This window comes from Theropithecus gelada, chromosome 17, assembly GCF_003255815.1.
Source record: "Theropithecus gelada isolate Dixy chromosome 17, Tgel_1.0, whole genome shotgun sequence".
Classification (NCBI taxonomy): Eukaryota; Metazoa; Chordata; class Mammalia; order Primates; family Cercopithecidae; genus Theropithecus; species Theropithecus gelada.
In genome coordinates, this window is record NC_037685.1 from 86,003,235 (window position 1) to 86,018,022 (window position 14,788).

Below are 14,788 nucleotides of genomic sequence, written 5' to 3' on the forward strand. Positions count from 1 at the left end.
CTACTAGGGCAGTTCCAAGGGGAAATGAAGGATTGGAAGCCCCATAGCGAGTCCCCAACGAGGCACTGCATAGTGGAACTGTGAAAGGAGAGTCGTAATCTTCCAGACCCCAGCAGCTCGCATCCTGCATCTGGAAAAGTCACAGGCACTCAACAACCTGTGAGATCAGCCTATGGTGCTGAACCCTGCAAAACCACAGGGACAGAATTGCCCAAAGCCTGGGGAGCCCATCCCTTGCAACAGTGTGCTTTAGATGTAGGATATGGAGTCAAAGGAGATTATTTTGGAGTTTTAAGATTTAATGAGCAGATCTTCCCTGCTGGGTTTCGACTTTGCATGTGGCCTATAGCCACTTTCTTTTGGTCAGTTTCTCCCTTTTGGAACAGTAGTGTTTACTCAATGTCTATACTTCCATTGCATCTTGGAAGTAATGAAATTGTTTTTTATTTTACAGGCTCATAGGTGGAAGGGAACTGTCTTGTCTCAGATGAGACTTAGGACTTTTAAGTTAAAGCTGGAATGAGTCAAGACTTTGGGGGACTATTGGGAAGGCATGATTCTATTTTGCAATGTCAGAGAACAATAAGATTTGGGAGGGGCCAAGAGCATAATGATATAGTGTGTTTCCCCACCCAAATCTGATGTTGAATGGTAAACTCCAATGCTGGAGGTGCCAACTGGTGGGAGGTGTTTGGATCATGAGGGTGGATCCCTCATGGCTTGGTGCTGTCTTCCTGATAGTGAGTTCTTGAGAGATTTGCTCATTGAAAAGTGTGTGGCACCTTCTCCCCCACTCTCTTTCTCTTGCTTCTGCTTTTGCCATGTGATGTGCCTGCTCCTCCTTTGGCTTCCACCATGACTGTAAGCTTCCAAAGGACTCCCCAGAAGAGGATGTTGGCATTATGCTCCCTGTACAGCCTGCAGAACTGTAAGACAACTAAACCTCGTTTTTAAAAACACTAATTATGCAGTCCTAGGTATTGATAGTAATACAATAAGCGCCTAATACAGTTAGGTACATGGATCTGGAGCTCAAATGAAGTATTTGATTTGGAAAAGTAGATTCCGGAATCAGCAGCAGCAGAAAATGTTTATATAGGGAGCATGTAGTATAAGAAGCATGTAATGCTTAATATTATCCTTGGAGTTAGGCTTTCTAGAATTGAATTTTGGTCCCCTCAAGTCATTTGACAACTTTTTTCTCTCTCTTATGTGTAAATGGCAACTAATAATAATCTCTACCGTTTGCAATTATTGTGGCTAGTCAGTATAAAAAGCATTAGAAAGTTTCATTTTTTTGTTTTCCCGGATAACATTTCTTTTATTCTTTAACTTTAACTGTAATTTTTAATTGACAATTAATATTTGTATATATATATGGAATAAAATATGATGCTTTGATATATTTTACAATGTGGAAAGATAATTTAATCAGGCTGATTAACAAATCCATCACCTCATATACTTATTTTTGTGGGGTGAAAACATTTAAAATCTTTTAGCAATTTTGAAATTGAAAATTTATTATTATTGTTAGTCAATATTTTGTGCAATAGATCACTAAAGCTTATTTCTCCTAACTTAACCTCTGTAACCTTTTATCAGTATCTCCTTTTCCCATCCACCCCACCACTCTTCTTTCTACATCTATGAGTTAAACATTTTTAGATTACATATATAAGTGAGATCATATAGTTTTTGTCTTTCTGTACTTGGCTTATTTTACTTAATAGAATGTCCTCCAGGTTCAGCCATGCTGTCACAAATAATATTTTCCTCTTTTTAAAGGCCAAATCATATTTCATTGTGTAAATATAATGCATTTTCCTTATCCATTCAACTGATAATGGATATCTAGATTGCTTCTATATCGTAGCTATTGTAAATAATGCTGCAGTGAACATGGGAGTGCAACTATCTCTTTGGCATACTAATTTCAAATCCTTTGGATATATACACAAAAACTGAGTTGCTGAATCATATTGCAATTCTTTTTTTAGTTGCCCAAGTAATTTTATACTGTTTTCCATAATGGCTAAATACATTCCCATCAACAGTAAACAAAAGTTCCCTCTTCTTCAACTCTTTCCAACACTTGTTATCTTTTGTCAACATATATATATATGTTTGCTATTTATATTGCATTTAAAATTGTCTTTTTAGGTCCTTTGCACATTTTTAAAATTGGGTACTTGTTTTCTTGCTAACAAGCTGTTTGTGTTTCTTACGCATCTTGGATAACAGCCATTTATCAGATAGAAAATTTGCAAATATTTTCTCCCATTCTGTAAATTAACCTTTTCATTCTGTTGATTGTTTCCTTTGTTGTGCAGAAGCTTTTTAGTTTGATGCAATCCAATTTATTTTTTTGCTTTTGTTGTCTGTGCTTTTGCAGTCTTGTCCAAGAAATCTTTGTTCACAGCAATGTCACGAAGAGGTTCCCTTATGTTTTATTATAGTAATTTTAAAGTTTCACATGTTACATTTAAGTCTAAAATCCATTAGGAGTTGATATTTGTGTATGGTATAGATAAAACTCCATTTTTTTTTAAATCTACTTGTTGCTGTCCATTTGTCCCAACATTTTTTGTTGAATAAAAATATTCTTTCTCCATTGGATGTTATTGGCAGCTTTGTAAAACAAAAAACAGTTGACCCTAAAAATGTGGGCTTATTTCTGGGCTCTCTATCCTGTTTCATTGGACAATGTGTCTGTTTTAGTTCAGTACCATGACTTGTTGCTTATTATTGCTTTGTAGTTTATTTTAAAATAAGATAATGTGATGCCTCTGGCTTTGTTATTATTGCTCAAGATTGCTTTGGCTATTTGAGGTCTTTTGTGATTTTTTTATACAAGTTTTGGAATAGTATTTTTCTATTTCCATGAAAAATATGACTTTGAAATTTTGATAGAAATTACACTGAATCTATAGATCACTTTGGATAGTACAGACTTTTTAACAATATTAATTCTTCTCATTCATGAAGGTAAGATATCTTCCAATTTTGTGTCAACTACAATTTATTTCATCAATGTTTTACAGTTTTCAGTATATGGATCTTTCACCTCCTTCATTAAATTTGCTCCTAAGAATTTTATTTATGTTTGTATTTATGCTATGTTAATGGATTTATTTCTTAACTTTTTAAGATAGTTTGTTATTAAGGCAGAAAAAATGCTACTGAATTTTGCATGTTGATTTTGTACTCTGAAATTTTGCTAAATACATTACTAATTTGAATAGTTTTTGGTGGCATCTTTATATATATATATGTAATCATATCATCAGCAAATAGGGTATTTCACTTCTTTCTTTCTCTTTTAGCATGAAAAATAAAACATAAAAAAACAACTCTTGCCTTATTGCTCTGGCTAGAACCCTAGAATAACAGTACTATATACTAAATAGAATTGCCTAGCATAAGCATCCTCAGCTTGTTCCAGATCTTAGAGAAAAACCTTTCAAAATTTCTTTGATTTCTCTGATGTTAGCTATGGCTTTATTACATATGCTCTTTATTGTGTTAAAGTACATTTTTTCATCCCTTATTTGATCAGAGATTTTATTAGGAAGGGATGTCGAATTTGGTCAAATGCTTTTTCTCATCTATTGAGAAAATCATATGTATTTTATTCAGTTAATATGATGTAGCAATTTTTTTGATTTATATATGCTGAAATATCCTGGCATCACAGAAATAAATCACAGTAGATTATGGTGAATAAAATATTTTTAATGTGTTGCTGAATTATATGGTAGTTTTTGTTGAGGGTTTTTGTATTTAGGTTCATCCAGGTTATTGGCCCTTACTTTTCTTTTCTTGTTGTTTCGTTGTCTGGTTTAAAGCCAGATCTTAAAGATTAGGATACTGCTGGCCTCATAAAATGAATTTGGAGAGTTTGAGAAGGATTAGTATTAGCTCTATTTTAAGTTTGGTAGAATTACATCATGAAGCCATCTAGGCTTGGCCATTTCTTTGATGGTAGGTTTTTAAAAAATTATTAATTTAATGTTCTTAGTAATTATTTGTTTCCTTAGATATTCTACTCCTTCTTCATTCAGGCATAACAGATTGTATGTATCTAGGAAGTTATTCATTTTTCAAGGTTATTCAATTTGTTGGCATGTTAATTGTTCACAGTATCATAAGTACTCTCATAATTCTTTGTATTTCTGTGGTATCAGTTGTAATATCTCCTATTTTGTTTTTGATTTTACTGAGTCTTCTCTTTTTTTTTCCTCAGTGTGGCTAGAGATGTGTTTATCTTTTCAGAGAACCAGCTCTTAATTTCATTCATCTTTTCTATTGTCATTTCAACCTTGATTTCATTTATTTCTTTTCTCATCTTCATTACGTCCTTCCTTTTACTGATTGAACTTAGTTTTGTTCTCCTTTTTCCGGTTCCTTGAGGTGTAATGTTAAGTTTTTTACTTGAGATCTTTCTCCTTTTTTGATGTAGGCATTTATTGCCATAAACAACCCTGCATGCCATAAATTATGGTATAGTGTGTTTACAAATTATTCTGCCTTAGGTTTTTTCTTTAATTTCCATTTTAATTTATTCTGTGAACCGTTAGCTGTTCAGAAACATATTGTTCAATTTCCAACTATCTGTCAAGTTTTCAAAATTCCTTGTTATTGATTTCTAGCTTTATTTCATTTTTGTTAGAGACTATACTTAATATGATTTTAATATTCTTAAACTTATTAAGACTTGTCTTGTGCTCTAACATATAATCTGTAACATAACCATCTATCTTGGGGAATGTTTAGTTGAGAAGTTGAGAAGAATATGCATTTTGCTGCTATTGGATAGAATGCTCTATATATGTCTGTTAGGTACATTTAGTCTAACATACTGTTCAAACTCACTGTTTTCCTCTTTATTTCCTGTCTGAATGGACTGTCCACTGTTAAAAGTGGAGCACTGAAATCCCCTACTATTATTGCATTGTAGTCTATCTTCTCTTTTAGATCTATTAATATTTGCTGTATGTATTTAGTTGCTTTGATGTTGGATGCATATGTGGATATATGTAATTTGTATGTGTGTATGTGTATTTATATATATATAATTGTTATATCCTCTTGATGAATTGACTCCTTTACAATAATATAATGCTTCGTCTCCTTAGCTGTTTTTTTTTTTTTAACTTAGAGTTTATTGTTTTTAATAAGCCTGCTTCTCTGCTTTCTTTTGGTAACCATTTTCCTATAATATCGTTTTTCATCCCTTTACTTTCAGTGTATGTGTGTCCTTAAGCTTAAAGCAAGCCTCTAGTAGGCAGCACCTTTTCACATCTTGTTTTATATGATTTAAAATTATTAATTGAGGGACTCTGGGTGTTTTGATTAAATAATTTAATCCACTTACATTTAAAGTAATTACTCACAGGTAAGGATTTACTACTGGCATTTTGTTTATTTTTTCCTGACTGTTGTTGTATAGTTTATTTTTTTGTTCTTCTGTTTTAAGCTTGCTGTCTTTCTTTATAATTTGTTTTCTTTGTATGTGGTTTGCTTTGATTCCTTCCACTTTATCTTTTGTATTTCGACTAGAAAGTTTTTTCTTGTGGTTAGCATGAAGCTTACATAAAACATATTTTTGTTATAATATTCTAATTTAAGCTAATAGCACCTTAAGTTGAATCACATACAAAGGCTCGACACTTTTATTTGTCCCCTCCACTGCATTTTATGCTGATTGTCATACTTTATATCTATATATGTGTTGTGTGTGTGTTGTGTTGCTCTTAACTAATTTTTACAGCTATAGTTGTTTTTAATACTGATTTCTTTTAGCCCTCATACTACAGTTAAGATTTACACACCACCTTTTCAGTAATTTAAAGTATTTCTTTAAATTAGCTCAATCTGTTTTTTCCTCTCAGCACTTTAAATATGCTAGCCCACTCCTTCCTGACATGCAAGATTTCTGTTGAGAAGTCTGCTCATAGCCATATGGAGGTTTTTTTTAATAAATGATGACTTCCTTTTTTCTTGCTCCTTTCAAGATTTTCTCTTTGTCTTTGAATTTTGACAATTTGATTATAATGTGTCTCAAAGCATTAATTCTTGAATTTATCCACTTGAAGTCCTTTGAGCTTTCTCAACTTGTATGTTCATATACCTCCCAAGATTTGGAAAGTGTTCAGGAAGTATTTCTTTAAATTAGTTTTCTGCTTTTTTGTATCTCTCTTCTTTTTCTGGTATTCCCATGATTTGTATATGTATATGTTTCATAGTATCTCATGAATGCCTTAACGCTTCCTTCACTCATTTTTAATCTTTCTTCTGTTTGTTCTGCTAATTAGCTAATTGCAAATGATCTGCCTTTGAGTTAACAAATCACTTATTCTGCATGAGCAAGTAGGCTGTTGAAACTCTCTATTGAAATTTTCAGTTCTGTCATTTTATTATTCAGTCCAATGTTTTCTGTTTGGTTCATTTTATGATTTCTATGTCTTTATTAAGCTTTTAATTTTGTCAACACATCATTTTACTAATTTTAGTTGCCTATCCACATTTTTTTTTCCATCTTGTTGAACTTCCTTAAGATGATTATTTTAAAATCGATTTTTTAGGTAACATGTATATCTTCATTTCTGGGGGTCAATTATTGAAACTTTATAAATTTCCCTTGACAATGTCATGTTTGTCTGATTTTTTATTATCTGTGTAGCATTGCACTTGAAAAACCTCTTTTTCAGTCTTTACAAACTTGTTTTGTCAAGTAAAAGTCTTTTCCTGTAAGTGTGCAGGCTGATTTGATTGCCTCTGGGATCACAGTTGACTGGAGTTGGATCTAGTTCACATGGAGGTCACATGGTCACATGGTCATGGTCACATGCTGATGCTGGGTCTGGAGTTGAGACTACATTTGGTGATACTATTCCCAGGAGCTCTAGTGGGTATGTGTTCTATTTAGTCCTTGGGTGGACTGAACTGCCTCCAAAACATTGGTCTGTGGGGCTCATTCTGATACAAGGGTCTGCTTCAGTGTTTGCAGACAGTGGACCTGTTATTAGGTCACTGGGAGGGGACCCTTTGGGTTACCGAAAGAGTTGTGAACTGTCCATGCTTTTCTGACACATGGCTGAGATGGACTGGAATGGAATCACAAGGCTCCTAAAACAAGATTTTGCCTATAGATGGGTGCAGAATTCCTGCTGTTTTGGAAGGATATGAGTGAGTGACCTATTACTCCACTATCTTTGGAAAGTTCCACTTTCAAAGCATGTGCTCCATGAATATTAGCTCTTATTATTGCTTCTGGTATTACTATAAACTTACCAAAGGGGAAAAATCTATTTGTTATATAATATCACTTAAAGAACAAGCATAGAAAGAGACACCTGCAAAGGAGATTGAGTACAAGTAAGGGAAAATTCCAGAAAGAGGATAGAAAATATAAATTAGAAATCAGAAAATGATCTAAAATCTATCATATCAGAAATAAAATAGAGATTATTCAAGACTGAGATAATACCATAAGAAAAACCTGAAGTCATAAATGGGCTTTTACAATAAAATTATTATTACCTAACCTTCATCCACTAGAGGGATAAACATGTTACTTTTTGAATATTTGAAAACAAGGAAATGAGAGAGAGAGAGAAATAAATATATGTACAAAGGTTAGCATCAAATGAGCATACCAGCAAGCATAACCTTTTCTCTATGTTGAACTTTTCTCTAAGCTAATTTGGAATAGATTTTGAGTGACTAGATTCTTCCTACATGAGGTATAGTATTTTGCAATTTCTGGCAGTGGAGATGACTTCTTCCAAATGAGGAATTCGTTATATATTTCATCTTTAAGTCAACATATCGCTTTATGAATGGGAATTGAATCCACCTAACCATATCAGCATGAACATAGGTTTCTTACTTTAGGTATATAAAGAGACTATTGTTATTCCTTTGAGAAACATCATGCTGTGCACTTTTTCTGTATATGTTTTAAAAGCATATGGGGCATGCTGTCAGCACTGTTCTGTTTCAAAGCTGGATTCACTTTGTAAATGTTGTAACTGGTCATACTAATGGTTTTGTGTTGCATGTGGATGTTGGAGGTGTTGCAGAGATAATAAGGGGGCTCTGATGAATTAAGCATATGTGTTCCTGTGGGGCGATGGAAATAGAATAGAATCATAATGAAATTTCAACCCTGCAGCTGTATTTCACCTATAACATTCTGTTCACAGGATTTTTCTCTTCCTTAGGCTTCTAACTAGCTGAAAGGAATATAGAAGATAAGCTTACTAAGACAGAAACTTTAATTTTCACTGAATAAAACCATTCATATTTGGAAGTATATATAAATAGTAAAAATTTTGCTTTTTAAAGAGTTAGGCATCTTTCCTACCATTATTTTATATAACAGCATGCTACAAATATGTTAGCATATGTAATGATCCTTTTAATATAGACAGAATTTTACATAGTAGTATAGGGCTTGTTTTCTAGGAAAAAATGTAAAAAATTATTCTCTGCTAATTTTAACCTCTTTTCCATAATACAAACTATTATCTAGTATTATAACTTTCTGATATTTGGAAGTCAACGCTACAAATAATGAGAATTTGGTTTTAGGGATTTGGTTAAAATGTACCCAAGGAATAAAGTGTGGTGGATTAAAATACTTAAAATAATTGATGATCCTTGCCTAACTAGAAATATTATTGTAAATATCAAAATTATGCCCCAATAAATCACGTGTCTACAAGATCAAGATTATATGATTACTACCTGTCCTTTACTCCCTTTGCTGGAGAGACTTGTCCGTATCTACTTACTGCTTATTCTAACATAACTCAGAGACTTTATCCTGACCCTATTGTCAGGCTTTGTAATGTGATTTTCTCTGGCCAATAAAACAGGAGAGGAGGTAACTTATGCCAGTTCTCTTAAAATTTACCATCCATCACATGAATGTCATGTTTCAAATAGGGGCGTCTCCTTCAGTCTGCAACTTGTATGAGAAAATTAAAAAAAAAATAAAACAAACAACAACAAAAAACACCATAGAGGAGGAGCAAACTAAAAAAAAAAATAAAATAAATGAGAACATTGAAAAAAAACAAAAAACCCACCATACTAGCTTTATTATGAAGAAGGAATAAACTTTGATTGTGAGTGAGATTTCTTACTACAGCAAAGCTAATACAGTAAGTCTTGTTGAAACCTTTATTGCCTGTTCCAAAAGTAAATCAATAAGAACTTTGATTAGTAGAAATTATTTCACAATGAGCTCTTCTAGGGTTGTTGCAGAGTTTTATCTATATTTACATTCTCAAGGTCTAATAAGCAGCATAACGCATAACAAATAATCAACCCTTAACCCTTAACCTGATGGATACACGAATGAGTGAATGCATATAAATGAATGAATAAATTGCACACCCAGAAGTAACTACATTATAATAGGCCCTGAAGATTCAATAAGAGATGAATACCCTCAAGGGATCATAAGAGGCTCAAGGAAAATTTTGTAAACTAGTAACACTACATACTGAAAAAAATACAGGAATGAAATTGAAAAAGAGAAAAAAGAAATTCCAAGTGAAGTACCTTCTTGCAATTTCTCTCCGCTACAGAAATTTTCTTTTTTTAATAGAGGCTGCTATCAGGTTTCTTAGCACTTCCATCTTTAAACGTGAAAATTTACAATACTCAATCACACTTGTAAGCTTTAAAAAATTTGTTTTTGTAATTCGATAAATGCCATACTGATTTTCTTTTTTCACTTTCCTAAACTGTCTACAATATTATCAGTGAAAGATAATAATTAAAAGTCATAGAAATACAGGAAAATAGTCAATAAATTATATGTAATATACAAACTAGATGTCTGCTCCTAGAATGTATGATTTCTGGATATTGCATTCAAAATACATTGATTTTTTTGTATATACTGTAAATTCAGTATAAATAATACATGCTTAACTTATATTGCACATTTTATGTCAAGATATTTTTAGATCTTTTCTGTTTCAATCAAATGTTGGGAAAACTGTATCATTGCTGATATTCTCTGCATTAGAGGGATATTAGCATTTTCACCCAGCCGTGCGGATAAAGGGATGCAAAACCTTGTCTAGTATTCCAGAAAATAATTCCTGCATTTTTGAGCTACATTATCTGCTTCAGTAAATGCTGTCATTCTGCTTGGTTTTTCACTCCAAGTTGTCAGCTGCAGGGAAACCTGGATTAAACTATCCAAACTACAAAGCAGGAAAAAAATAACTAAAGCTCTCTGACACTGAAGTTACCATGTAGTCTTTAATTTGGGAAATGGTAAATATTACCCTCTCCCTTGATCTCTACTGTTTAGAACTCCCAGTGGAGAAAGCAATTGGCTTCATTTGTAAAGCTTCTCTCAAGACAGGCAAGCTGTAAAATGTACTGCTTTATCAGAACTCTTTAGAGATTTTTACTTGAACGCACTTCATTGATTATTAGTTTTAGGATGAGACTTGCTGGAGTGAAGAATCCTCCCTAGAAAGAGATTCTTATTCTTTGAGAAATAAAATTATGGTCTGTTAGCATGGAAACAACAAAACAGTGAAGAAGAAGTAATGGGAGAAATGGATTTTGCATATAGGATTTAATAACCAGTCTTAAGCAACTGATGGGATGGTGAGGATTTGCTGAGAAATAATTTAGTAATAAATTTGAGTGTAAAAATTTGCATTACATGTTCTTCACCTTCATTTACACTTTACTCAAGGAGAATTAGTTTCACGTATTTTCACAAAAGCATTTATACTAAGTAGCTATAATATTTTTAGCATTTGCAGCTGAATAATTATAACACATGTGTGGATATAAGATTATTTTAAAATGTTGATAACTATAGAACTAAAACTCAGATCTAAAATGGTACATAACAGAAATCACATATTTTGTTGGTAAAGAAAAAATTGTCAGTCATAGAGTAATTTATGGAGTAGAGTATAATTCAACTCTCTGTAAATCATACTGCAAACTTTAATGTAACTTTATTGAGCCACAGTTACTTGCAGTTCCTCAATGTAAATATTTTACATAGAACACACAATAAGAAAGTTAATGTAGTATGGAATGCATGTTCTTTTATCTGAGACTTATCTACTGCTCTGTCACTACCTTAATATCGTCCAGTGCTTCCCACCTTCTTCCTTTAAAGTTGTAATCTGTTGAATTACAATGCTGTAATTAATTTAGAACCTCTGGCTGCTGAAACAATATACTATGCTGATTACTTAGTTGAACCGAGAACAATTGAATAATATGAATGCAAATATTACCATTTGTAGAAACTAATCATAATCATTCTCTTCTCCTAAATCAGAAATGCACTAAAATAGCCCAAGTCTCTTGACAATGTAACACATTTCTATAGAGGATATACAGTGATGAATAACAGACTTGTGAAAATATAGAATGAACAGACGATTGTTAACAAAGCAATCAAATGAACTACATATCTTTGGGATTTTTACCACCCTTAATTTTAGGATAGGAGTGGCAAACCTTAGTTTTAAAATGGAAATAACCACCAGAAAAAATTGAAAATAATATCACGGTTTTATTTTACAGTATAGAAAATTTTACCAAAGCAAAACTATATCTTATAAATTTTAGATCCCATATATGGCTTAATTTTTTAATTATAATCTTATAGACTCATTGCATTTGCTACTCCACTTTAGCAAGCATCTTTGATGATATGCCTGAGTCTTTACTTCCTCTTTATGTAAGTACATTTCCAATTTACTTTTGCAGATTGATTAACCTATGTGAAATATCTAGTATATAAAAAATTGTATACTCTAATATTCCCTGAGCTCTTACAGAATTGAAATGTACACATAGGACTAGACATGTGTAAGGATTACATGTATGTACCTCTCATGAAGTAATAATGTCAGTATTTTTAATGTAAAGAGTTTATGCTTTTATTTTGAAATGTTTTATTCTAATAAACTACTTTCTGTATTATTTTATTTCTAAGATACATTTTTACTTGTTTCACATATTTGCCTTGTAAATATCTTCTCTGTGTAAGCTCTTCAAATAAAAGTAAACAAAAAAAATGTTACATAAAATATTGATGGCTCTCTCTATATGAATATTTTGCTAGTCCTGACTATTGATCTCATTCCAACTTGGTGTCAAATAAAACACAGCTCTGGACTTAGTAAGGAGAGACTCTATTCAAAGGGATTATTACAAACTGAAGAAAGAAACTATTAAATTCTGGAGAAGGTTCTGACCATAAGATCTGTGTCTTAATTGTTTTGTAAAAAGTTTCTTTTGTTTTAAGTATAGGGAGGGGTAATTAAGGCTAGAAACAATAAAGTGTGAGAAAGTAAAATGGATTTAAAAAGTGAAAGAATATATATATGTGTGTATATATATGTATATATATGTGTGTGTGTATATATGTATATATACGTATATATATGTATATTTGGAGACAGTCTCGCTCTGTTGCCCAGGTTGCAGTGTAGTGGCGCGATTTCGGCTCACTGCAAGCTCCGCCTCCCAGGTTCACGCCATTCTCCTGCCTCAGCCTCCCGAGTAGCTGGGACTACAGGCGCCCGCCACCATGCCCAGCTAATTTTTTTCTGTATTTTTAGTAGAGACGGGGTTTCACCGTGTTAGCCAGAATGGACTCGATCTCCTGACCTCGTGATTCGCCTGCCTTGGCCTCCCAAAGTGCTGGGATTACAGGCGTGAGCCACCGCGCCCGGCTAAAAGTGAAACAATTTGATAATATATCAGAAAGAGGTTTACCTGAGACCAGCGTATACTCAGAAGGGACTATATGCTGACTCGGACTGAAGGGATGACTCATATTTAATGTGAAAATATTTCCAAGATGTATTATTAAACAAATAATACACATTTCAAAACAGTATGAAAAATACAAATTTTTAAAAATGCATGAAAATGCAAATTATACATTTTATAGATCTACAATGTTTGGCAAAATAGCTTTGAATTATTTGATCCTAAATGCATATATTAAGAATGAATGCTAACTAGTTTAAAATATAAAAAAAAAAAAAAACACTGTCAACAACTTTATACTCACCAATAGAGGAGTGAATACATTCAACATAATATTTATATATAAGAACTAAAATCATGTGGAAGAAATGTGTTTTAAATATATATGTAGATAAGTTTAAAAGTTTTCAAACTATAGTATTTAAGTAGAAGTACAAAAATCATGTGAAAAAAATGTGTCTTTAAAATACATTGAAAACCTTCCAAACAAATTTATCAAATGATAACTAGGTTCCAGTTTTTATAAAGCATAGAATTACACCAAACTATTAAATATTGCTGTGAGATTTTTATGTTGTGATTTTTTTCACCATAGAACTTTAGATACTTTTAAAAATGTAAGCTTATCTGCATATCATAGTGAATCCACAATAACCCTGGCTTTTGTGTGTCATAAAAAGTATGTTAACTGAAATGAGATTTTTCATGTAGCTGAAAACGTAAGGATGAAACCAATATTTGCCTTAAGTTAGAGTTGGAATTGGTCTATAAGAGTGTTTAAAAAAAACTGGTTTAAAATTTTTTGAAGTATTTTCTATAGAGAATAAAAATAACACCTATTTAGAATCTTTCAGGTTGATTATTAAAATGACAACTCAATAATGTTTGTTCCTCTTTTACTCCACATGCAATTTCTCCCTTTTCTCAACCCTTATGGCACTCCACTTAAGAAATGTTTCATATTAATTCTTGCATTTTGCATATTTACATACTACTATTTTCTTATTAGACTGCAACTTCTTGAAAATGGTGTAATGGAGAGAAAATTGACTTTAAATTTCAGATATGAATCTTACTAACTGAATTTACCTCATCAATACAATTTCTTGCCTATAATTATATCATGTGGATTGGAAATAAGTGATGATAGTAACACAGATGGAAAATGTATAAATAGTTGAGATATAAAGTAACTTAGATCATCATTTGTACATTTTCCTTGTTTTTCTCTACATTTTTTTATTCACACAAAAATAATTTGCACTGATGTTCTAAAGGTCAAGAATATGACAATGTCACCGGGAGTGAAATCACAGATAGACATAAATTACCATGGCTCATTACAAAATCAGTCTACTTGTGATTTTCAAAATTAATCATGTTTGATAAGCTCTAAGAAGCAATACTCATCTAATAAAGGTAAATAACAATTCTCTGATGTACTGCAATGCAAAAGAAGTTGAAATTGCTGCGTAATATAAAGAAGTACAATCTACATTAGACAACTTTCCCAAGAAAGATTTAATCTCTAATTTTTGAGCCTGATAATTAGCACATATGATGCATTCATAAAATTAATCTTTATTTTATCATTTTACTTATCAAATCTGTTACAAAAATAATCACTGAAAAATTTTGTTTGATTATTCATATATGTACATATATAGACAGATATATGTACATATATATGTGTGCTTGGTTTAGACGTTTATAGCGCCTTTAAAATTCATGTTGTTGAAACTTAATTGCCAACGTAGCAGTATTAAGAGATGAGGTCTTAAAAAGGTAGTTAAACTATGAGGGTGGAGCTCTCATAAATGGGATTGGATTCCTTTATAAAGGGCTTGGCAGAGGAAGTTTATTACTCTTGTCGTTCTGCCTTCCACCATGAAGACATAGCATTACTCCCTTCTGGAGGAAGCAGCAAGATGCCATCTTGGAAACAGAGAGCAGTCCTCACTAGACAATGAAACTTGCTGGCACCTTGATCTTGGACTTCTAATCC